General features: G+C 42.1%; 7 non-coding genes across 7 annotated transcripts; all 7 read left to right on the forward strand.

Annotated features, from left to right (window-relative positions):
- Nucleotides 1-777: 777 nt before the first annotated feature.
- Nucleotides 778-851, forward strand: trnat-agu (transfer RNA threonine (anticodon AGU)). The gene has a single exon. It is a non-coding gene; the product is annotated as a tRNA-Thr (tRNA).
- A 2,150-nt stretch (nucleotides 852-3,001) lies between these two features.
- On the forward strand, nucleotides 3,002-3,073 carry trnah-gug (transfer RNA histidin (anticodon GUG)). The gene has a single exon. It is a non-coding gene; the product is annotated as a tRNA-His (tRNA).
- Nucleotides 3,074-3,922: 849 nt separating this feature from the next.
- trnah-gug (transfer RNA histidin (anticodon GUG)) lies at nucleotides 3,923-3,994 on the forward strand. Its single transcript has one exon. It is a non-coding gene; the product is annotated as a tRNA-His (tRNA).
- A 3,639-nt stretch (nucleotides 3,995-7,633) lies between these two features.
- On the forward strand, nucleotides 7,634-7,705 carry trnah-gug (transfer RNA histidin (anticodon GUG)). Its single transcript has one exon. It is a non-coding gene; the product is annotated as a tRNA-His (tRNA).
- Nucleotides 7,706-8,570: 865 nt separating this feature from the next.
- On the forward strand, nucleotides 8,571-8,642 carry trnah-gug (transfer RNA histidin (anticodon GUG)). The gene has a single exon. It is a non-coding gene; the product is annotated as a tRNA-His (tRNA).
- A 2,595-nt stretch (nucleotides 8,643-11,237) lies between these two features.
- trnah-gug (transfer RNA histidin (anticodon GUG)) lies at nucleotides 11,238-11,309 on the forward strand. The gene has a single exon. It is a non-coding gene; the product is annotated as a tRNA-His (tRNA).
- Nucleotides 11,310-19,326: 8,017 nt separating this feature from the next.
- On the forward strand, nucleotides 19,327-19,400 carry trnat-agu (transfer RNA threonine (anticodon AGU)). The gene has a single exon. It is a non-coding gene; the product is annotated as a tRNA-Thr (tRNA).
- Nucleotides 19,401-23,411: the final 4,011 nt, after the last annotated feature.

Here is a 23,411-nt window from a genome sequence, read left to right on the forward strand (position 1 = left end):
ATGATGAGAGGAGGATGCAATTGAGATATTCCAATGTCACGGAAAAAGGGCACTTTTTGAATGTGTAAAGCTCGACTGTTTCTTCACTTCATTCATTATCGAGACCAATATGAAAAGTGTTTATCCAGCTTGTGCACATCACTTTCACAAGCCTATGTAGGCTTTACAAAGCCACCTCTTGTAGCCAGCCGTGATCGTATAGTGGTTAGTACTCTGCGTTGTGGCTGCAGCAACCCTGGTTCGAATCCGGGTCACGGCACTGCAATGTACTTTCAGAAGGGTTGTTTTTTGAACAGGTTAAGACTTACTCTGAAAGCTAAGAAACTCAGCAACTCTTCCTTTTGACAAAGTTCCCCGGTTTTGACAAAGTTCACCGGTTAATTACTTACACGAACTGATTCATCTGCTGTTTCTGAGGTTTTTACCATTTTTAAGCTCGAGAGCCAAATGAGAAATGCAGTGTCCTCGAACGACCAACATTATGAAGAAATAGTGTATGATTCTGAATGTTTACTCATATCTCGCGACCCACCTATGACATGTTAATAACTGCTTTGGGTCCCAAATCATAGTTTAAGAATCCATGTCAGAGGTTCTTGAGTTTATTCATTTCGAGACCCAAGTGAAAAATGTACTGTCCTCGAATGACCAATATTAGTAAAAGACATCTCTTTTGTGATGTGATTTTGTAAGACAGAGATGTTGGTTAAATTAATGAGACTGGTTTGATTCAAATAGGTGTGGGTGTTCAAATCTGCAAAATATATATTTTTCATGGGTGCTGTGGCTTAGTTGGTTAAAGTGCCTGTCTAGTAAACAGGAGATCCTGAGTTCAAATCTCAGCAGCACCTATTCAAGCATTTTATTGTACACATTGGTGGAGAAGGTCAGAGGGGAGGGCACTCAGGTTTTCTCACCAATCGGTTTAGAGAATTAGAGATGACGTGAGGAGGATGCAATTGAGATATTCCAATGTCACGGAAAAAGGGCACTTTTTGAATGTGTAAAGCTCGACTGTTTCTTCACTTCATTCATTATCGAGACCAATATGAAAAGTGTTTATCCAGCTTGTGCACATCACTTTCACAGCCTATGTAGGCTTTACAAAGCCAACTGTTTTAGCCAGCCGTGATCGTATAGTGGTTAGTACTCTGCGTTGTGGCCGCAGCAATCCCGGTTCGAATCCGGGTCACGGCACTGCAATGTATTTTCAGAAGGGTTGTTTTTTGAACAGGTTAAGACTTACTCTGAAAGCTAAGAAACTCAGCAACTCTTCCTTTTGACAAAGTTCCCCGGTTTTGACAAAGTTCCCCGGTTAATTACTTACACGAACTGATTCATCTGCTGTTTCAGAGGTTTTTACCATTTTTAAGCTCGAGAGCCAAATGAGAAATGCAGTGTCCTCGAACGACCAACATGATGAAGAAATAGTGTATGATTCTGAATGTTTACTCATATCTCGCGACCCACCTATGACATGTTAATAACTGCTTTGGGTCCCAAATCATAGTTTAAGAATCCATGTCAGAGGTTCTTGAGTTTATTCATCTCGAGACCCAAGTGAAAAATGTACTGTCCTCGAATGACCAATATTAGTAAAAGACATCTCTTTTGTGATGTGATTTTGTAAGACAGAGATGTTGGTTAAATTAATGAGACTGGTTTGATTCAAATAGTTGTGGGTGTTCAAATCTGCAAAATATATCTCTTTCATGGGTGCTGTGGCTTAGTTGGTTGAAGTGCCTGTCTAGTAAACAGGAGATCCTGAGTTCAAATCTCAGCAGCACCTTTTCAAGCATTTTATTGTACACATTGGTGGAGAAGGTCAGAGGGGAGGGCACTCAGATTTTCTCACCAATCGTTTTAGAGAATTAGAGATGATGTGAGGAGGATGCAATTGAGATATTCCAATGTCACGGAAAAAGGGCACTTTTTGAATGTGTAAAGCTCGATTGTTTCTTCACTTCATTCATTATCGAGACCAATATGAAAAGTGTTTATCCAGCTTGTGCACATCACTTTCACAGCCTATGTAGGCTTTACAAAGCCACCTCTTGTAGCCAGCCGTGATCGTATAGTGGTTAGTACTCTGCGTTGTGGCCGCAGCAACCCCAATTCGAATCCGGGTCACGGCACTGCAATGTACTTTCAGAAGGGTTGTTTTTTGAACAGGTTAAGACTTACTCTGAAAGCTAAGAAACTCAGCAACTCTTCCTTTTGACAAAGTTCCCCGGTTTTGACAAAGTTCACCGGTTAATTACTTACACGAACTGATTCATCTGCTGTTTCAGAGGTTTTTACCATTTTTAAGCTCGAGAGCCAAATGAGAAATGCAGTGTCCTCGAACGACCAACATTATGAAGAAATAGTGTATGATTCTGAATGTTTACTCATATCTCGCGACCCACCTATGACATGTTAATAAGTGCTTTGGGTCCCAAATCATAGTTTAAGAATCCATGTCAGAGGTTCTTGAGTTTATTCATCTCGAGACCCAAGTGAAAAATGTACTGTCCTCGAATGACCAATATTAGTAAAAGACATCTCTTTTGTGATGTGATTTTGTAAGACAGAGATGTTGGTTAAATTAATGAGACTGGTTTGATTCAAATAGGTGTGGGTGTTCAAATCTGCAAAATATATCTCTTTCATGGGTGCTGTGGCTTAGTTGGTTGAAGTGCCTGTCAAGTAAACAGGCGATCCTGAGTTCAAATCTCAGCAGCACCTTTTCAAGCATTTTATTGTACACATTGGTGGAGAAGGTCAGAGGGGAGGGCACTCAGATTTTCTCACCAATCGGTTTAGAGAATTAGAGATGATGTGAGGAGGATGCAATTGAGATATTCCAATGTCACGGAAAAAGGGCACTTTTTGAATGTGTAAAGCTCGATTGTTTCTTCACTTCATTCATTATCGAGACCAATATGAAAAGTGTTTATCCAGCTTGTGCACATCACTTTCACAGCCTATATAGGCTTTACAAAGCCACCTCTTGTAGCCAGCCGTGATCGTATAGTGGTTAGTACTCTGCGTTGTGGCCGCAGCAACCCCGGTTCGAATCCGGGTCACGGCAATGCAATGTACTTTCAGAAGGGTTGTTTTTTGAACAGGTTAAGACTTACTCTGAAAGCTAAGAAACTCAGCAACTCTGCCTTTTGACAAAGTTCCCCGGTTTTGACAAAGTTCCCCTGTTAATTACTTACACGAACTGATTCATCTGCTGTTTCAGAGGTTTTTACCATTTTTAAGCTCGAGAGCCAAATGAGAAATGCAGTGTCCTCGAACGACCAACATTATGAAGAAATGGTGTATGATTCTGAATGTTTACTCATATCTCGCGACCCACCTATGACATGTTAATAACTGCTTTGGGAAGAATCCATGTCAGAGGTTCTTGAGTTTATTCATCTCGAGACCCAAGTGAAAAATGTACTGTCCTCGAATGACCAATATTAGTAAAAGACATCTCTTTTGTGATGTGATTTTGTAAGACAGAGATGTTGGTTAAATTAATGAGACTGGTTTGATTCAAATAGGTGTGGGGGTTCAAATCTGCAAAATATATCTCTTTCATGGGTGCTGTGGCTTAGTTGGTTAAAGTGCCTGTCTAGTAAACAGGAGATCCTGAGTTCAAATCTCAGCAGTACCTTTCAAGCATTTTATTGTACACATTGGTGGAGAAGGTCAGAGGGGAGGGCACTCAGATTTTCTCACCAATCGGTTTAGAGAATTAGAGATGACGTGAGGAGGATGCAATTGAGATATTCCAATGTCACGGAAAAAGGGCACTTTTTGAATGTGTAAAGCTCGACTGTTTCTTCACTTCATTCATTATCGAGACCAATATGAAAAGTGTTTATCCAGCTTGTGCACATCACTTTCACAGACTATGTAGGCTTTACAAAGCCAACTGTTTTAGCCAGCCGTGATCGTATAGTGGTTAGTACTCTGCGTTGTGGCCGCAGCAACCCCGGTTCGAATCCGGGTCACGGCAATGCAATGTATTTTCAGAAGGGTTGTTTTTTGAACAGGTTAAGACTTACTCTGAAAGCTAAGAAACTCAGCAACTCTGCCTTTTGACAAAGTTCCCCGGTTTTGACAAAGTTCCCCTGTTAATTACTTACACGAACTGATTCATCTGCTGTTTCAGAGGTTTTTACCATTTTTAAGCTCGAGAGCCAAATGAGAAATGCAGTGTCCTCGAACGACCAACATTATGAAGAAATAGTGTATGATTCTGAATGTTTACTCATATCTCGCGACCCACCTATGACATGTTAATAACTGCTTTGGGAAGAATCCATGTCAGAGGTTCTTGAGTTTATTCATCTCGAGACCCAAGTGAAAAATGTACTGTCCTCGAATGACCAATATTAGTAAAAGACATCTCTTTTGTGATGTGATTTTGTAAGACAGAGATGTTGGTTAAATTAATGAGACTGGTTTGATTCAAATAGGTGTGGGTGTTCAAATCTGCAAAATACATCTTTTTCATGGGTGCTGTGGCTTAGTTGGTTAAAGTGCCTGTCTAGTAAACAGGAGATCCTGAGTTCAAATCTCAGCAGTACCTTTCAAGCATTTTATTGTACACATTGGTGGAGAAGGTCAGAGGGGAGGGCACTCAGATTTTCTCACCAATCGGTTTAGAGAATTAGAGATGACGTGAGGAGGATGCAATTGAGATATTCCAATGTCACGGAAAAAGGGCACTTTTTGAATGTGTAAAGCTCGACTGTTTCTTCACTTTATTCATTATCGAGACCAATATGAAAAGTGTTTATCCAGCTTGTGCACATCACTTTCACAGCCTATGTAGGCTTTACAAAACCAGCTCTTGTAGCCAGCCGTGATCGTATAGTGGTTAGTACTCTGCGTTGTGGCTGCAGCAACCCCGGTTCGAATCCGGGTCACGGCACTGCAATGTACTTTCAGAAGGGTTGTTTTTTGAACAGGTTAAGACTTACTCTGAAAGCTAAGAAACTCAGCAACTCTGCCTTTTGATAAAGTTCCCCGGTTTTGACAAAGTTCCCCGGTTAATTACTTACACGAACTGATTCATCTGCTGTTTCAGAGGTTTTTACCATTTTTAAGCTCGAGAGCCAAATGAGAAATGCAGTGTCCTCGAACGACCAACATTATGAAGAAATAGTGTATGATTCTGAATGTTTAATCATATCTCGCGACCCACCTATGACATGTTAATAACTGCTTTGGGTCCCAAATCATAGTTTAAGAATCCATGTCAGAGGTTCTTGAGTTTATTCATCTCGAGACCCAAGTGAAAAATGTACTGTCCTCGAATGACCAATATTAGTAAAAGACATCTCTTTTGTGATGTGATTTTGTAAGACAGAGATGTTGGTTAAATTAATGAGACTGGTTTGATTCAAATAGTTGTGGGTGTTCAAATCTGCAAAATATATCTCTTTCATGGGTGCTGTGGCTTAGTTGGTTGAAGTGCCTGTCTAGTAAACAGGAGATCCTGAGTTCAAATCTCAGCAGCACCTTTTCAAGCATTTTATTGTACACATTGGTGGAGAAGGTCAGAGGGGAGGGCACTCAGATTTTCTCACCTATCGGTTTAGAGAATTAGAGATGATGTGAGGAGGATGCAATTGAGATATTCCAATGTCACGGAAAAAGGGCACTTTTTGAATGTGTAAAGCTCGACTGTTTCTTCACTTCATTCATTATCGAGACCAATATGAAAAGTGTTTATCCAGCTTGTGCACATCACTTTCACAGCCTATGTAGGCTTTACAAAGCCAACTGTTTTAGCCAGCCGTGATCGTATAGTGGTTAGTACTCTGCGTTGTGGCTGCAGCAACCCCGGTTCGAATCCGGGTCACGGCACTGCAATGTACTTTCAGAAGGGTTGTTTTTTGAACAGGTTAAGACTTACTCTGAAAGCTAAGAAACTCAGCAACTCTGCCTTTTGACAAAGTTCCCCGGTTTTGACAAAGTTCCCCTGTTAATTACTTACACGAACTGATTCATCTGCTGTTTCAGAGGTTTTTACCATTTTTAAGCTCGAGAGCCAAATGAGAAATGCAGTGTCCTCGAACGACCAACATTATGAAGAAATAGTGTATGATTCTGAATGTTTACTCATATCTCGCGACCCACCTATGACATGTTAATAACTGCTTTGGGTCCCAAATCATAGTTTAAGAATCCATGTCAGAGGTTCTTGAGTTTATTCATCTCGAGACCCAAGTGAAAAATGTACTGTCCTCGAATGACCAATATTAGTAAAAGATATCTCTTTTGTGATGTGATTTTGTAAGACAGAGATGTTGGTTAAGTTAATGAGACTGGTTTGATTCAAATAGGTGTGGGTGTTCAAATCTGCAAACTATATATCTTTATGGCTTCGTTGTGGCTTAGTTGGTTAAAGTGCCTGTCTAGTAAACAGGAGATCCTGAATTCAAATCTCAGCAGCATCTTTTCAAGCATTTTATTGTACACATTGGTGCAGAAGGTCAGAGGGGAGGGCACTCAGGTTTTCTCACCAATCGGTTTAGAGAATTAGAGATGATGTGAGGAGGATGCAATTGAGATATTCCAATGTCACGGAAAAAGGGCACTTTTTGAATGTGTAAAGCTCGACTGTTTCTTCACTTCATTCATTATCGAGACCAATATGAAAAGTGTTTATCCAGCTTGTGCACATCACTTTCACAGCCTATGTAGGCTTTACAAAGCCACCTCTTGTAGCCAGCCGTGATCGTATAGTGGTTAGTACTCTGCGTTGTGGCTGCAGCAACCCCGGTTCGAATCCGGGTCACGGCACTGCAAGGTTTTTTGAACAGGTTAAGACTTACTCTGAAAGCTAAGAAACTCAGCAACTCTGCCTTTTGACAAAGTTCCCCAGCATATCGTAGGTTCATTACTTACATGAACTGATTCATCTGCTGTTTCAGAGGTTTTTACCATTTTTAAGCTCGAGAGCCAAATGAGAAATGCAATGTCCTCGAACGACCAACATTATGAAGAAATAGTGTATGATTCTGAATGTTTACTCAAATCTCGCGACCCACCTATGACATGTTAATAACTGCTTTGGGTCCCAAATCATAGTTTAAGAATCCATGTCAGAGGTTCTTGAGTTTATTCATCTCGAGACCCAAGTGAAAAATGTACTGTCCTCGAATGACCAATATTAGTAAAAGACATCTCTTTTGTGATGTGATTTTGTAAGACAGAGATGTTGGTTAAATTAATGAGACTGGTTTGATTCAAATAGGTGTGGGTGTTCATATCTGCAAAATATATCTCTTTCATGGGTGCTGTGGCTTAGTTGGTTAAAGTGCCTGTCTAGTAAACAGGAGATCCTGATTTCAAATCTCAGCAGCACCTTTTCAAGCATTTTATTGTACACATTGGTGGAGAAGGTCAGAGGGGAGGGCACTCAGATTTTCTCACCAATCGGTTTAGAGAATTAGAGATGATGTGAGGAGGATGCAATTGAGATATTCCAATGTCACGGAAAAAGGGCACTTTTTGAATGTGTAAAGCTCGACTGTTTCTTCACTTCATTCATTATCGAGACCAATATGAAAAGTGTTTATCCAGCTTGTGCACATCACTTTCACAGCCTATGTAGGCTTTACAAAGCCACCTCTTGTAGCCAGCCGTGATCGTATAGTGGTTAGTACTCTGCGTTGTGGCCGCAGCAACCCCGGTTCGAATCCGGGTCACGGCACTGCAATGTACTTTCAGAAGGGTTGTTTTTTGAACAGGTTAAGACTTACTCTGAAAGCTAAGAAACTCAGCAACTCTTCCTTTTGACAAAGTTCCCCGGTTTTGACAAAGTTCACCGGTTAATTACTTACACGAACTGATTCATCTGCTGTTTCAGAGGTTTTTACCATTTTTAAGCTCGAGAGCCAAATGAGAAATGCAGTGTCCTCGAACGACCAACATTATGAAGAAATAGTGTATGATTCTGAATGTTTACTCATATCTCGCGACCCACCTATGACATGTTAATTACTGCTTTGGGTCCCAAATCATAGTTTAAGAATCCATGTCAGAGGTTCTTGAGTTTATTCATCTCGAGACCCAAGTGAAAAATGTACTGTCCTCGAATGACCAATATTAGTAAAATACATCTCTTTTGTGATGTGATTTTGTAAGACAGAGATGTTGGTTAAATTAATGAGACTGGTTTGATTCAAATAGGTGTGGGTGTTCAAATCTGCAAAATATATCTCTTTCGTGGGTGCTGTGGCTTAGTTGGTTAAAGTGCCTATCTAGTAAACAGGAGATCCTGAGTTCAAATCTCAGCAGTACCTTTCAAGCATTTTATTGTACACATTGGTGGAGAAGGTCAGAGGGGAGGGCACTCAGATTTTCTCACCAATCGGTTTAGAGAATTAGAGATGATGTGAGGAGGATGCAATTGAGATATTCCAATGTCACGGAAAAAGGGCACTTTTTGAATGTGTAAAGCTCGACTGTTTCTTCACTTCATTCATTATCGAGACCAATATGAAAAGTGTTAATCCAGCTTGTGCACATCACTTTCACAGCCTATGTAGGCTTTACAAAGCCAACTGTTTTAGCCAGCCGTGATCGTATAGTGGTTAGTACTCTGCGTTGTGGCCGCAGCAACCCCGGTTCGAATCCGGGTCACGGCAATGCAATGTACTTTCAGAAGGGTTGTTTTTTGAACAGGTTAAGACTTACTCTGAAAGCTAAGAAACTCAGCAACTCTGCCTTTTGACAAAGTTCCCCGGTTTTGACAAAGTTCCCCTGTTAATTACTTACACGAACTGATTAATCTGCTGTTTCAGAGGTTTTTACCATTTTTAAGCTCGAGAGCCAAATGAGAAATGCAGTGTCCTCGAACGACCAACATTATGAAGAAATAGTGTATGATTCTGAATGTTTACTCATATCTCGCGACCCACCTATGACATTTTAATAACTGCTTTGGGAAGAATCCATGTCAGAGGTTCTTGAGTTTATTCATCTCGAGACCCAAGTGAAAAATGTACTGTCCTCGAATGACCAATATTAGTAAAAGACATCTCTTTTGTGATGTGATTTTGTAAGACAGAGATGTTGGTTAAATTAATGAGACTGGTTTGATTCAAATAGGTGTGGGTGTTCAAATCTGCAAAATATTTCTCTTTCATGGGTGCTGTGGCTTAGTTGGTTAAAGTCCCTGTCTAGTAAACAGGAGATCCTGAGTTCAAATCTCAGCAGCACCTTTTCAAGCATTTTATTGTACACATTGGTGGAGAAGGTCAGAGGGGAGGGCACTCAGGTTTTCTCACCAATCGGTTTAGAGAATTAGAGATGACGTGAGGAGGATGCAATTGAGATATTCCAATGTCACGGAAAAAGGGCACTTTTTGAATGTGTAAAGCTTGACTGTTTCTTCACTTCATTCATTATCGAGACCAATATGAAAAGTGTTTATCCAGCTTGTGCACATCACTTTCACAGCCTATGTAGGCTTTACAAAGCCAACTTTTGTAGCCAGCCGTGATCGTATAGTGGTTAGTACTCTCCGTTGTGGCCGCAGCAACCCCGGTTCGAATCCGGGTCACGGCACTGCAAGGTTTTTTGAACAGGTTAAGACTTACTCTGAAAGCTAAGAAACTCAGCAACTCTGCCTTTTGACAAAGTTCCCCAGCATATCGTAGGTTCATTACTTACATGAACTGATTCATCTGCTGTTTCAGAGGTTTTTACCAATTGTAAGCTCGAGAGCCAAATGAGAAATGCAGTGTCCTCGAACGACCAACATTATGAAGAAATAGTGTATGATTCTGAATGTTTACTCATATCTTGCGACCCACCTATGACATGTTAATAACTGCTTTGGGTCCCAAATCATAGTTTAAGAATCCATGTCAGAGGTTCTTGAGTTTATTCATCTCGAGACCCAAGTGAAAAATGTACTGTCCTCGAATGACCAATATTAGTAAAAGACATCTCTTTTGTGATGTGATTTTGTAAGACAGAGATGTTGGTTAAATTAATGAGACTGGTTTGATTCAAATAGGTGTGGGTGTTCAAATCTGCAAAATATATCTCTTTCATGGGTGCTGTGGCTTAGTTGGTTAAAGTACCTGTCTAGTAAACAGGAGATCCTGAGTTCAAATCTCAGCAGCATCTTTTCAAGCATTTTATTGTACACATTGGTGGAGAAGGTCAGAGGGGAGGGCACTCAGGTTTTCTCACCAATCGGTTTAGAGAATTAGAGATGATGTGAGGAGGATGCAATTGAGATATTCCAATGTCACGGAAAAAGGGCACTTTTTGAATGTGTAAAGCTCGACTGTTTCTTCACTTCATTCATTATCGAGACCAATATGAAAAGTGTTTATCCAGCTTGTGCCCATCACTTTCACAGCCTATGTAGGCTTTACAAAGCCACCTCTTGTAGCCAGCCGTGATCGTATAGTGGTTAGTACTCTGCGTTGTGGCTGCAGCAACCCTGGTTCGAATCCGGGTCACGGCATTGCAATGTACTTTCAGAAGGGTTGTTTTTTGAACAGGTTAAGACTTACTCTGAAAGCTAAGAAACTCAGCAACTCTTCCTTTCTGCTGTTTCAGAGGTTTTTACCATTTTTAAGCTCGAGAGCCAAATGAGAAATGCAGTGTCCTCGAACGACCAACATTATGAAGAAATAGTGTATGATTCTGAATGTTTACTCATATCTCGCGACCCACCTATGACATGTTAATAACTGCTTTGGGTCCCAAATCATAGTTTAAGAATCCATGTCAGAGGTCCTCGAATGACCAATATTAGTAAAAGACATCTCTTTTGTGATGTAATTTTGCTAGACAGAGATGTTGGTTAAATTAATGAGACTGGTTTGATTCAAATAGGTGTGGCTGTTCAAATATGCAAAATATATCTCTTTAATGGGTGCTGTGGCTTAGTTGGTTAAAGTGCATGTCTAGTAAACAGGAGATCCTGAGTTCAAATCTCAGCAGTACCTTTCAAGCATTTTATTGTACACATTGGTGGAGAAGGTCAGAGGGGAGGGCACTCAGGTTTTCTCACCAATCGGTTTAGAGAATTAGAGATGACGTGACGAGGATGCAATTGAGATATTCCAATGTCACGGAAAAAGGGCACTTTTTGAATGTGTAAAGCTGGACTGTTTCTTCACTTCATTCATTATCGAGACCAATATGAAAAGTGTTTATCCAGCTTGTGCACATCACTTTCACAGCCTATGTAGGCTTTCCAAAGCCAACTGTTTTAGCCAGCCGTGATCGTATAGTGGTTAGTACTCTGCGTTGTGGCCGCAGCAACCCCGGTTCGAATCCGGGTCACGGCACTGCAATGTATTTTCAGAAGGGTTGTTTTTTGAACAGGTTAAGACTTACTCTGAAAGCTAAGAAACTCAGCAACTCTTCCTTTTGACAAAGTTCCCCGGTTTTGACAAAGTTCACCGGTTAATTACTTACACGAACTGATTCATCTGCTGTTTCAGAGGTTTTTACCATTTTTAAGCTCGAGAGCCAAATGAGAAATGCAATGTCCTCTAACGACCAACATTATGAAGAAATAGTGTATGATTCTGAATGTTTACTCAAATCTCGCGACCCACCTATGACATGTTAATAACTGCTTTGGGTCCCAAATCATAGTTTAAGAATCCATGTCAGAGGTTCTTGAGTTTATTCATCTCGAGACCCAAGTGAAAAATGTACTGTCCTCGAATGACCAATATTAGTAAAAGACATCTCTTTTGTGATGTGATTTTGCTAGACAGAGATGTTGGTTAAATTAATGAGACTGGTTTGATTCAAATAGGTGTGGCTGTTCAAATCTGCAAAATATATCTCTTTAATGGGTGCTGTGGCTTAGTTGGTTAAAGTGCCTGTCTAGTAAACAAGAGATGCTGAGTTCAAATCTCAGCAGTACCTTTCAAGCATTTTATTGTACACATTGGTGGAGAAGGTCAGAGGGGAGGGCACTCAGGTTTTCTCACCAATCGGTTTAGAGAATTAGAGATGACGTGACGAGGATGCAATTGAGATATTCCAATGTCACGGAAAAAGGGCACTTTTTGAATGTGTAAAGCTGGACTGTTTCTTCACTTCATTCATTATCGAGACCAATATGAAAAGTGTTTATCCAGCTTGTGCACATCACTTTCACAGCCTATGTAGGCTTTACAAAGCCAACTGTTTTAGCCAGGCGTGATCGTATAGTGGTTAGTACTCTGCGTTGTGGCCGCAGCAACCCTGTTTCGAATCCGGGTCACGGCACTGCAATGTATTTTCAGAAGGGTTGTTTTTTGAACAGGTTAAGACTTACTCTGAAAGCTAAGAAACTCAGCAACTCTTCCTTTTGACAAAGTTCCCCGGTTTTGACAAAGTTCACCGGTTAATTACTTACACAAACTGATTCATCTGCTGTTTCAGAGGTTTTTACCATTTTTAAGCTCGAGAGCCAAATGAGAAATGCAATGTCCTCTAACGACCAACATTATGAAGAAATAGTGTATGATTCTGAATGTTTACTCAAATCTCGCGACCCACCTATGACATGTTAATAACTGCTTTGGGTCCCAAATCATAGTTTAAGAATCCATGTCAGAGGTTCTTGAGTTTATTCATCTCGAGACCCAAGTGAAAAATGTACTGTCCTCGAATGACCAATATTAGTAAAAGACATCTCTTTTGTGATGTGATTTTGTAAGACAGAGATGTTGGTTAAATTAATGAGACTGGTTTGATTCAAATAGGTGTGGGTGTTCAAATCTGCAAAATATATCTCTTTCATGGGTGCTGTGGCTTAGTTGGTTAAAGTGCCTGTCTAGTAAATAGGAGATCCTGAGTTCAAATCTCAGCAGTACCTTTCAAGCATTTTATTGTACACATTGGTGGAGAAGGTCAGAGGGGAGGGCACTCAGATTTTCTCACCAATCGGTTTAGAGAATTAGAGATGATGAGAGGAGGATGCAATTGAGATATTCCAATGTCACGGAAAAAGGGCACTTTTTGAATGTGTAAAGCTCAACTGTTTCTTCACTTCATTCATTATCGAGACCAATATGAAAAGTGTTTATCCAGCTTGTGCACATCACTTTCACAAGCCTATGTAGGCTTTACAAAGCCACCTCTTGTAGCCAGCCGTGATCGTATAGTGGTTAGTACTCTGCGTTGTGGCTGCAGCAACCCCGGTTTGAATCCTGGTCACGGCACTGCAATGTACTTTCAGAAGGGTTGTTTTTTGAACAGGTTAAGACCTACTCTGAAAGCTAAGAAACTCAGCAACTCTCCCTTTTGATAAAGTTCCCCGGTTTTGACAAAGTTCCCCGGTTAATTACTTACACGAACTGATTCATCTGCTGTTTCAGAGGTTTTTACCATTTTTAAGCTCGAGAGCCAAATGAGAAATGCAGTGTCCTCGAACGACCAACATTATGAATAAATAGTGTATGATTCTGAATGTTTACTCATATCTCGCGACCCACCTATGACATGTTAATAACTGCTTTGGGTCCCAAATCATAGTTTAAGAATCCATGTCAGAGGTTCTTGAGTTTATTCATCTCGAGACCCAAGTGAAAAATGTACTGTCCTCGAATGACCAATATTAGTAAAAGACATCTCTTTTGTGATGTGATTTTGCTAGACAGAGATGTTGGTTAAATTAATGAGACTGGTTTGATTCAAATAGGTGTGGCTGTTCAAATCTGCAAAATGTATCTCTTTAATGGGTGCTGTGGCTTAGTTGGTTAAAGTGCCTGTCTAGTAAACAGGAGATCCTGAGTTCAAATCTCAGCAGTACCTTTCAAGCATTTTATTGTACACATTGGTGGAGAAGGTCAGAGGGGAGGGCACTCAGGTTTTCTCACCAATCTGTTTAGAGAATTAGAGATGACGTGACGAGGATGCAATTGAGATATTCCAATGTCACGGAAAAAGGGCACTTTTTGAATGTGTAAAGCTCGACTGTTTCTTCACTTCATTCATTATCGAGACCAATATGAAAAGTGTTTATCCAGCTTGTGCACATCACTTTCACAGCCTATGTAGGCTTTACAAAGCCAACTGTTTTAGCCAGCCATGATCGTATAGTGGTTAGTACTCTGCGTTGTGGCCGCAGCAACCCCGGTTCGAATCCGGGTCACGGCACTGCAATGTACTTTCAGAAGGGTTGTTTTTTGAACAGGTTAAGACTTACTCTGAAAGCTAAGAAACTCAGCAACTCTGCCTTTTGATAAAGTTCCCCGGTTTTGACAAAGTTCACCGGTTAATTACTTACACGAACTGATTCATCTGCTGTTTCAGAGGTTTTTACCATTTTTAAGCTCGAGAGCCAAATGAGAAATGCAATGTCCTCTAACGACCAACATTATGAAGAAATAGTGTATGATTCTGAATGTTTACTCAAATCTCGCGACCCACCTATGACATGTTAATAACTGCTTTGGGTCCCAAATCATAGTTTAAGAATCCATGTCAGAGGTTCTTGAGTTTATTCATCTCGAGACCCAAGTGAAAAATGTACTTTCCTCGAATGACCAATATTAGTAAAAGACATCTCTTTTGTGATGTGATTTTGCTAGACAGAGATGTTGGTTAAATTAATGAGACTGGTTTGATTCAAATAGGTGTGGCTGTTCAAATCTGCAAAATATATCTCTTTAATGGGTGCTGTGGCTTAGTTGGTTAAAGTGCCTGTCTAGTAAACAGGAGATCCTGAGTTCAAATCTCAGCAGTACCTTTCAAGCATTTTATTGTACACATTGGTGGAGAAGGTCAGAGGGGAGGGCACTCAGGTTTTCTCACCAATCGGTTTAGAGAATTAGAGATGACGTGACGAGGATGCAATTGAGATATTCCAATGTCACGGAAAAAGGGCACTTTTTGAATGTGTAAAGCTCGACTGTTTCTTCACTTCATTCATTATCGAGACCAATATGAAAAGTGTTTATCCAGCGTGTGCACATCACTTTCACAGCCTATGTAGGCTTTACAAAGCCACCTCTTGTAGCCAGCCGTAATCGTATAGTGGTTAGTACTCTGCGTTGTGGCTGCAGCAACCCCGGTTCGAATCCGGGTCACGGCACTGCAATGTACTTTCAGAAGGGTTGTTTTTTGAACAGGTTAAGACTTACTCTGAAAGCTAAGAAACTCAGCAACTCTGCCTTTTGATAAAGTTCCCCGGTTTTGACAAAGTTCCCCGGTTAATTACTTACACAAACTGATTAATCTGCTGTTTCAGAGGTTTTTACCATTTTTAAGCTCGAGAGCCAAATGAGAAATGCAGTGTCCTCGAACGACCAACATTATGAAGAAATAGTGTATGATTCTGAATGTTTACTCAAATCTCGCGACCCACCTATGACATGTTAATAACTGCTTTGGGTCCCAAATCATAGTTTAAGAATCCATGTCAGAGGTTCTTGAGTTTATTCATCTCGAGACCCAAGTGAAAAATGTACTGTCCTCGAATGACCAATATTAGTAAAAGACATCTCTTTTGTGATGTGATTTTGTAAGACAGAGATGTTGGTTAAATTAATGAGACTGGTTTGATTCAAATAGGTGTGGGTGTTCAAATCTGCAAAATATATCTCTTTCATGGGTGCTGTGGCTTAGTTGGTTAAAGTGCCTGTCTAGTAAATAGGAGATCCTGAGTTCAAATCTCAGCAGTACCTTTCAAGCATTTTATTGTACACATTGGTGGAGAAGGTCAGAGGGGAGGGCACTCAGATTTTCTCACCAATCGGTTTAGAGAATTAGAGATGATGAGAGGAGGATGCAATTGAGATATTCCAATGTCACGGAAAAAGGGCACTTTTTGAATGTGTAAAGCTCAACTGTTTCTTCACTTCATTCATTATCGAGACCAATATGAAAAGTGTTTATCCAGCTTGTGCACATCACTTTCACAAGCCTATGTAGGCTTTACAAAGCCACCTCTTGTAGCCAGCCGTGATCGTATAGTGGTTAGTACTCTGCGTTGTGGCTGCAGCAACCCCGGTTTGTATCCTGGTCACGGCACAGCAATGTACTTTCAGAAGGGTTGTTTTTTGAACAGGTTAAGACTTACTCTGAAAGCTAAGAAACTCAGCAACTCTCCCTTTTGACAAAGTTCCCCGGTTTTGACAAAGTTCCCCGGTTAATTACTTACACGAACTGATTCATCTGCTGTTTCAGAGGTTTTTACCATTTTTAAGCTCGAGAGCCAAATGAGAAATGCAGTGTCCTCGAACGACCAACATTATGAATAAATAGTGTATGATTCTGAATGTTTACTCATATCTCGCGACCCACCTATGACATGTTAATAACTGCTTTGGGTCCCAAATCATAGTTTAAGAATCCATGTCAGAGGTTCTTGAGTTTATTCATCTCGAGACCCAAGTGAAAAATGTACTGTCCTCGAATGACCAATATTAGTAAAAGACATCTCTTTTGTGATGTGATTTTGCTAGACAGAGATGTTGGTTAAATTAATGAGACTGGTTTGATTCAAATAGGTGTGGCTGTTCAAATCTGCAAAATGTATCTCTTTAATGGGTGCTGTGGCTTAGTTGGTTAAAGTGCCTGTCTAGTAAACAGGAGATCCTGAGTTCAAATCTCAGCAGTACCTTTCAAGCATTTTATTGTACACATTGGTGGAGAAGGTCAGAGGGGAGGGCACTCAGGTTTTCTCACCAATCTGTTTAGAGAATTAGAGATGACGTGACGAGGATGCAATTGAGATATTCCAATGTCACGGAAAAAGGGCACTTTTTGAATGTGTAAAGCTCGACTGTTTCTTCACTTCATTCATTATCGAGACCAATATGAAAAGTGTTTATCCAGCTTGTGCACATCACTTTCACAGCCTATGTAGGCTTTACAAAGCCAACTGTTTTAGCCAGCCATGATCGTATAGTGGTTAGTACTCTGCGTTGTGGCCGCAGCAACCCCGGTTCGAATCCGGGTCACGGCACTGCAATGTACTTTCAGAAGGGTTGTTTTTTGAACAGGTTAAGACTTACTCTGAAAGCTAAGAAACTCAGCAACTCTGCCTTTTGATAAAGTTCCCCGGTTTTGACAAAGTTCACCGGTTAATTACTTACACGAACTGATTCATCTGCTGTTTCAGAGGTTTTTACCATTTTTAAGGTCGAGAGCCAAATGAGAAATGCAATGTCCTCTAACGACCAACATTATGAAGAAATAGTGTATGATTCTGAATGTTTACTCAAATCTCGCGACCCACCTATGACATGTTAATAACTGCTTTGGGTCCCAAATCATAGTTTAAGAATCCATGTCAGAGGTTCTTGAGTTTATTCATCTCGAGACCCAAGTGAAAAATGTACTTTCCTCGAATGACCAATATTAGTAAAAGACATCTCTTTTGTGATGTGATTTTGCTAGACAGAGATGTTGGTTAAATTAATGAGACTGGTTTGATTCAAATAGGTGTGGCTGTTCAAATCTGCAAAATATATCTCTTTAATGGGTGCTGTGGCTTAGTTGGTTAAAGTGCCTGTCTAGTAAACAGGAGATCCTGAGTTCAAATCTCAGCAGTACCTTTCAAGCATTTTATTGTACACATTGGTGGAGAAGGTCAGAGGGGAGGGCACTCAGGTTTTCTCACCAATCGGTTTAGAGAATTAGAGATGACGTGACGAGGATGCAATTGAGATATTCCAATGTCACGGAAAAAGGGCACTTTTTGAATGTGTAAAGCTCGACTGTTTCTTCACTTCATTCATTATCGAGACCAATATGAAAAGTGTTTATCCAGCGTGTGCACATCACTTTCACAGCCTATGTAGGCTTTACAAAGCCACCTCTTGTAGCCAGCCGTAATCGTATAGTGGTTAGTACTCTGCGTTGTGGCTGCAGCAACCCCGGTTCGAATCCGGGTCACGGCACTGCAATGTACTTTCAGAAGGGTTGTTTTTTGAACAGGTTAAGACTTACTCTGAAAGCTAAGAAACTCAGCAACTCTGCCTTTTGACAAAGTTCCCCGGTTTTGACAAAGTTCCCCGGTTAATTACTTACACGAACTGATTCATCTGCTGTTTCAGAGGTTTTTACCATTTTTAAGCTCGAGAGCCAAATGAGAAATGCAGTGTCCTCGAACGACCAACATTATGAAGAAATAGTGTATGATTCTGAATGTTTACTCATATCTCGCGACCCACCTATGACATGTTAATAACTGCTTTGGGTCCCAAATCATAGTTTAAGAATCCATGTCAGAGGTTCTTGAGTTTATTCATCTCGAGACCCAAGTGAAAAATGTACTGTCCTCGAATGACCAATATTAGTAAAAGACATCTCTTTTGTGATGTGATTTTGCTAGACAGAGATGTTGGTTAAATTAATGAGACTGGTTTGATTCAAATAGGTGTGGCTGTTCAAATCTGCAAAATATATCTCTGTAATGGGTGCTGTGGCTTAGTTGGTTAAAGTGCCTGTCTAGTAAACAGGAGATACTGAGTTCAAATCTCAGCAGTACCTTTCAAGCATTTTATTGTACACATTGGTGGAGAAGGTCAGAGGGGAGGGCACTCAGGTTTTCTCACCAATCGGTTTAGAGAATTAGAGATGACGTGACGAGGATGCAATTGAGATATTCCAATGTCACGGAAAAAGGGCACTTTTTGAATGTGTAAAGCTCGACTGTTTCTTCACTTCATTCATTATCGAGACCAATATGAAAAGTGTTTATCCAGCTTGTGCACATCACTTTCACAAGCCTATGTAGGCTTTACAAAGCCACCTCTTGTAGCCAGCCGTGATCGTATAGTGGTTAGTACTCTGCGTTGTGGCCGCATCAACCCCGGTTCGAATTCGGGTCGCGGCACTACAATGTACTTTCAGAAGGGTTGTTTTTTGAACAGGTTAAGACTTACTCTGAAAGCTAAGAAACTCAGCAACTCTGCCTTTTGATAAAGTTCCCCGGTTTTGACAAAGTTCCCCGGTTAATTACTTACACAAACTGATTAATCTGCTGTTTCAGAGGTTTTTACCATTTTTAAGCTCGAGAGCCAAATGAGAAATGCAGTGTCCTCGAACGACCAACATTATGAAGAAATAGTGTATGATTCTGAATGTTTACTCAAATCTCGCGACCCACCTATGACATGTTAATAACTGCTTTGGGTCCCAAATCATAGTTTAAGAATCCATGTCAGAGGTTCTTGAGTTTATTCATCTCGAGACCCAAGTGAAAAATGTACTGTCCTCGAATGACCAATATTAGTAAAAGACATCTCTTTTGTGATGTGATTTTGTAAGACAGAGATGTTGGTTAAATTAATGAGACTGGTTTGATTCAAATAGGTGTGGGTGTTCATATCTGCAAAATATATCTCTTTCATGGGTGCTGTGGCTTAGTTGGTTAAAGTGCCTGTCTAGTAAACAGGAGATCCTGAGTTCAAATCTCAGCAGCACCTTTTCAAGCATTTTATTGTACACATTGGTGGAGAAGGTCAGAGGGGAGGGCACTCAGGTTTTCTCACCAATCGGTTTAGAGAATTAGAGATGATGTGAGGAGGATGCAATTGAGATATTCCAATGTCACGGAAAAAAGGCACTTTTTGAATGTGTAAAGCTCGACTGGACCGACTGGAGTAATTGGCAAACCCTAAAAACCGCTGCACCTCTTTCACCGTGGTCGGAGTCGGCCAATTACGCACGGCTGTAACGCGGTCATCCTCCATCACCACCCCAGAGGTGGAAATACGATATCCCAGGAAGGAAACGGACTGTTTGAAAAACTCACATTTCTCCGCCTTGCAATACAGGTCATGCTCCAGCAGTCGCCCAAGTACCTTACGCACCAGAGACACATGCGCTGCGCGTGTGGCAGAATAGATCAAGATGTCATCGATGTACACTACCACTCCCTGCCCGAGCAGGTCTCGGAGAATCTCGTCTACGAAGGATTGGAAGACGGCTGGAGCATTCTTCAACCCGTATGGCATGACGCGGTACTCATAATGACCAGATGTAGTACTAAATGCAGTTTTCCACTCATCTCCTCCCCGGATACGCACCAGATTATACGCGCTCCTCAGGTCCAGTTTTGTGAAGAAGCGCGCCCCGTGAAATGATTCCACCGCCGTAGCGATGAGAGGTAGTGGGTAACTAAACCCCACTGTGATGGAATTTAGACCTCTATAATCAATGCACGGACGCAGACCTCCATCCTTCTTCTTCACAAAAAAGAAGCTTGAGGAGACGGGTGATGCGGAGGGCCGAATGTACCCCTGTCTCAGCGATTCAGCAACGTATGTTTCCATCGCTACCGTCTCCTCCTGGGACAATGGATACACGTGACTCCTAGGAAGTGCAGCGTTCTCCAGAAGGTTTATCACGCAGTCCTCTCGACGATGAGGTGGTAATTGGGTCGCCTTCCTTTTACTGAAGGCGATAGCCAAATCGGCATATTCAGAGGGAATGCGCACGGTGGAAACTTGGTCTGGACTCTCCACCGTAGTCGCACCAACGGCAACTCCTCTACACCTACCTGAACACTCCTCTGACCACCCCTTAAGAGCCCCCTGTCGCCAGGAAATCACCGGGTTGTGTTGAGCTAACCAGGGAACCCCCAACACCACCGGAAACGCAGGTGAATCTATAAGGAACAGACTAATCTGCTCCTTATGATCCACCTGCGTTACCATGTCCAGTGGCACCGTAACCTCCCTAATCACTCCTGACCCTAATGGTCGGCTATCTAAGGAGTGCACGGGGAAAGGTTGGTCTACCGACACCAGGGGAATCCCTAGCCTTAACGCAAGCCCACGATCCATGAAATTCCCAGCTGCGCCTGAATCGACTAGCGCCTTATGCTGTAGAGAGGGAAAAAACCCAGGGAAAGAAGTCAAAACATACACATGACCGACAGGAGGCTCTGGGTGAGTCTGGTGCTTACTCACCTGGGGTGATCGAGCAGTGCTCCGCCTGCCCTCCCGACTCCCAGACGAGTTCCTCCAGCACCGGTCTGACGTGTGCCCTCGTCGACCACAGCTGGTGCAGGAGGACACTCCTCCTCCGGTCTCCCTCGAAGCTGCCCGTCCTAATTCCATAGGGATAGGGGCAGGAGGGCTGGGAAGTGGAAACGACAGGGCCTGATCCGAACGCCCGCGGGCAGCCAGCAGATTGTCGAGACGGATAGCCAAGTCAATGAGCTCATCCAGTGTGCAGGTGGTGTCCCGACATGCCAGCTCCCTGCGGACGTCCTCCCTGAGACTGCATCTGAAATGGTCGACCAAGGCCCTGTCGTTCCATCCTGCTCCTGCGGCCAAGGTCCTGAACTCCAGAGCAAAGTCCTGTGCGCTCCTCGTCTCCTGCCGCAGGTGGAACAGCCGTTCACCCGCCGCCCGACCCTCTGGTGGATGGTCTAAAACAGCTCGGAATCGGCGGGTGAACTCTGGGTAATTATCCCTTGCCGAGTCCGGACCTTTCCATACTGCGTTGGCCCACTCGAGGGCTCGCCCAGTCAAGCAGGAGACGAGGGCGCTCACGCTCTCCTCTCCAGAGGGAGCAGGACGCACGGTAGCCAGGTATAGCTCCAGTTGAAGGAGGAAACCCTGGCACCCAGCCGCCGTTCCGTCATACTCCCGTGGGAGTGTCAACCGCAGAGCCCCGGAGCCAGATGTGGTCGCAGGAACAGGAGGTGCTGGAGAAGGGGGTGCTAGCGATGATGTGGGAAGACCACTCCTCTCCCATCGATCCATCCTCTCCATCATTTGGTCCATGGCAGAACCAATCCGATGGAGCACGCTGGTGTGGTGGAGGACTCTCTCCTCCATCGATGGGAGAGGAGACGCGGCTGCTCCTGCTGATTCCATTGGTGGTGCGGGATTCTGTCACGTATTAACAAGGTGGGTGGAATCAGGCGCAGAGAGCAGGTGCAGTGAGTCGAATGTTTATTCTCCGGAACCAAACACGGTCAACCCAAAATACAGGGTGAAATAATCCAACACAGGATTAAATGTATCGGAGCAAATAACACAATACGTATTCACGAAAACACATGAAACCAAAACAACCCCGCACGAAACAAGGGCGGGACAACCTACTACATATAAGGACGTCAATAAACTAAAATACACACAGGTGAAACTAATAAGACAAAACCAACAGACAAACGAAAAAGGGATCGGTGGCGGCTAGTAGGACGGCGACGACGACCGCCGAGCACCGCCCGAACAGGCAGGAGAGCCAACTTCGGCGGAAGTCGTGACAGACTAACTGCAGGAAGATAGAGTGGAAACCATCTGTTTACAGAAACACAGAATTAAACAGAACAGAAATATCTCACCGTTTGTTAATTAAATAATTGCTAACTATTAATATTAAACAAATCAGGTAAATATGTAATTTTCTATCGACCTCTGGCTTTCTCATATAATGGGTTTTGAGAAAGAGGCGAGGAGATAGGACGGAGATAGAACGCGAGGAGTATGTCCATGTCACTGTATGCTACTCGCTAGTACTTTGTGCTGTGGCTGTAGCAACCCAGGTTTAAAATCTGTGTCAGAGCATTGCAGCACACAAAAAGGGATCCTTCTGAATAAGTTCAAACGCACTGCGTCATCTACATTTTTAATCTAACTACAAACTGTAGCATTAGCTGAACTGGCTAACTACCCAACTCAGCATTTAGTCAGCTTATACACATCACTGTCCCAGCATGAATAGCCTCTACAAGCATGCTCTGGTAGCTCGCCGTGATCGTATAGTAGTTAGTACTCTGCGTTGTGGCTGCAGGAGATCCGGGTCATGGCATTGTGTGACTCAATGTCATGGTAAAAGTGCCCATTTTGAATTAGTTAAAATGGTGTGGTGGTGACGAATAGATCCGTCTCGCCACAAGCTCGTACAAAACTGCAGGTTTCTACATTTCCTAGGTTTTTTTCTATTATTTTTCTCAGATTTTCTTATTTAACACCTCTTTTACCCTGCTGCTACACTCTGTTTATCATATATAGTCACTTTAACTATACATTCATGTAGATATTACCTCAATTATCCTGACTAAGCGGTTAGGCGCTGCACATTGGCTACCTCTGACTATTTGCATTGTGTCCCGTCATCCCCCCCGCCAACCCCTCTCTTATGCTGCTGCTACTCTCTGTTCTTCATCTATGCATAGTCACTTTAACTGTACATTCATGTACATATTACCTCAATTAGCCCGACTAACCGGTGCCCCCCGCACATTGACTCTGTACCTGTACCACCCGAATAGAGCCTCGCTACTGTTATTTTCACTGTCATTCTACAGTTTTTTTTATTTCTTTACTATTGTTTATGTAATACCTATGTTTTGCTAAAAAATTGCACTGTTGGTTAGAGCCTGTAAGTAATTGGGTAGGGATCGTAAGTAAGCTTTTCACTGTAAGGTCTACCTGTTGTATTCGGCGCACGTGACAAATACACTTTGATTTGATTTG

This window comes from Oncorhynchus mykiss, chromosome 16 (assembly GCF_057628025.1).
Source record: "Oncorhynchus mykiss isolate SJ-2025 chromosome 16, ASM5762802v1, whole genome shotgun sequence".
Lineage (NCBI taxonomy): Eukaryota > Metazoa > Chordata > Actinopteri > Salmoniformes > Salmonidae > Oncorhynchus > Oncorhynchus mykiss.